The sequence below is a fragment of the Podarcis bocagei genome (assembly GCF_964188305.1).
Source record: "Podarcis bocagei genome assembly, chromosome: 10".
Lineage (NCBI taxonomy): Eukaryota > Metazoa > Chordata > Lepidosauria > Squamata > Lacertidae > Podarcis > Podarcis bocagei.
Window position 1 is genome coordinate 7,216,255 of NC_138135.1, and position 2,780 is coordinate 7,219,034.

Here is a 2,780-nt window from a genome sequence, read left to right on the forward strand (position 1 = left end):
ATATATGTGTGTGTAGGTTTTGGTGTCTTCGGGTGTCTTCCCGTGTAAGAGTTGGGGTGTCTAGGCGACGTTTCGACGAGGTCTCACTCGTCATCTTCAGGCTGGTGCTTTCGGCTTCTTGTTACTGGAACAGAGCAGGATCTCAGTGTTGGACACACTATCTACCGGAAAAAAACACACACCAACCGCTACTTACATGCACAATCACACCACCACCCTGCACAAATAAACTCCGTAGCCAAGACTCTCATCTCCAGAACCAAACGCCTGGCTGACAAAGACCACTTGACAACTGAGTTACAGAATCTCTCAAATGTGTTAATCGCCAACGGATACCAGCAAAACAGGGTTACGAAGCTAATCCAAAAAGAAACACCCCCCAAAAACCAAGACACAGAAGAAAACAATGGCATGGCCCTCCTTCCTTATATCAAGGGCACTACAGATAAAATTAGCAAAATCCTCCATAAACACAATATCAAAACAGCCTTTTGCACCAACCAAAAAATAGCCAATATCCTCAGAAACCCCAAAGATAAAATCCAGTTAGAAAACCAAGGGGTCTATGAAATACCCTGCAAAGTCTGCCCAGCCACGTACATTGGACAAACAAACAGACGAATAAATGCACGTATAGCAGAACACAAGAATGCCGTCAAAAAAGAAGAAAAAACTTCCTCTCTTTACCAACACATGAAAGAAACAGGACACGAAATTAATTTTGCAGATTCCAAATTGCTCTTTAACATGGAACATCACCACAAGAGAATAATCATGGAAGCCATCGAGATAGAGAAACACCCTCACAACATGAACAAGCGTGACGACACGTCCCGCCTGCCAGACATCTGGAAATTAGCCCTCCCCACAAAAACCGACACCAGGACCAGAGGCACACAGAACGCCATCACCTATCAACCACACCAGACCCAAACCCAGACCCTCTCCACAGATAAATTACAGACTCCATCCGGTAGCCAAACCATAGTGGCACCTCCGGATGCTGCACCCCCCTGCAATCCCTACACAGATCTGGCTGGCACAGGGCACAAAACCACAGCTCGCCCCTATACACGAAGCCAAGCCAGAGCACAACTAAGTGCAGTACAGCCATCTTCTCAGAAAAATCTCTTCACTAGCTCAAAAGGTCAAGACACGAAAGCTATAGCAACTAATCCACACTTAATGACCCACCTAAGTGGTACTCAGAATACCACTCAAGATATCACTCAAGATATCCCCCAAGTAATTAATGAACAAAAGAAGAAAAGGCACACTAACCTGGAAACTTCCTCTCTGCCCAGAACGTTGGAGGCTATACACCACACCCCCTCAACAGTATTTATAGGAACTCAAACACTGAGATCCTGCTCTGTTCCAGTAACAAGAAGCCGAAAGCACCAGCCTGAAGATGACGAGTGAGACCTCGTCGAAACGTCGCCTAGACACCCCAACTCTTACACGGGAAGACACCCGAAGACACCAAAACCTGCATATATATATATATATATATATATATATATATTCTCACAAGTTTGAGCTGAAACCTTTTAAACAATTATTTCAGCAAACCTGGGTACATCGTTTAGCAGTGTATACTTATTTATAAATTCTGTTTTTTTCATCTGTACGTTACTAATAAATTATTTTTCTGTTTTATTTACACTGCTTAGACATTTTATTTTATTAAGTGGTTTATGAAAATGGCTTAAATAAATAAATGTGGGGTCCATTTGTCCCCTGCTCCATCCATACTCTCATCCCTTTTAAATGTGCTTTTGGTTTGCTTCTGTTCTTATTTTCATCGTGCATTTTGTCTTTTTTCATATTGTAATTTTGTGGAATGAACCACCCTGGGACCTACAGGTTTAGGGTGAGATACAAATTTAAGAAATAAAATAAATTTGAGGGAGGGGCTCTTGGAAAAGGACTGAGGACCCTGAGGGTGCTTTTAAAGCTGTCTCCCTTGTTCTGAGGCAGAGTCAGTAGTAGGGTGCCCTTCCCGCCCACCCCCCAAAAAATGCAGAAGGGGGTGAAATATTAGGGAAGAGGGTGGGCCAGGAATTTCGGAAGAAGAGAACTGCATGGGATTGTCACATGGAAAAGGGGAACAAGCTTTTTTTCTGCCGCTCCAGAACCCAGTGGATTCAAGTTACAAGAATCACAAAACAGAGAAACCAGTAGGAGAACACTTCAATCTCCCAGGACATTCTATACAAGATCTCAAAGTAGCTGTTTTACTACAAAGGAATTTCAGAAATAGACTGGAAAGAGAAGCTGCTGAATTGCAACTCATTACCAAACTTAAAACCATGGAGAGACCTGGTCTGAACAGAGACATTGGATTCTAATCTCATTATACATGACTAAGCCATTTCTCACCTTCTCACCCCTTGCCTTTTCCTGTAAGACCTATTGCAGTCGTTAAGAGTTGTCAACAGGCTCATCTCAGCTATCTGCCAATCTCCCATTCCCACCACCCTTCTGAGTAATACCCCTCCCCACCTTCTCACTATATAGAAGGATCTGGCAACTTCTGTTTCAGTGTATCTGAAGAAGTGTGCATGCACACGAAAGCTCATACCAAGAACTAACTTAATTGGTCTTTAAGGTGCTACTGGAAGGAATTTTTTTATTTTGACAAGGAAGGAGATTTCAACTAAACCCAGGGGTCAGCAACCTTTTTCAGCAGGGGGCTGGTCCGCCATCCCTCAGACCTTGTGGGGGGCCGGACAATATTTTGGGGGAAAATGAACCAATTCCTATGCCCCACAAATAAC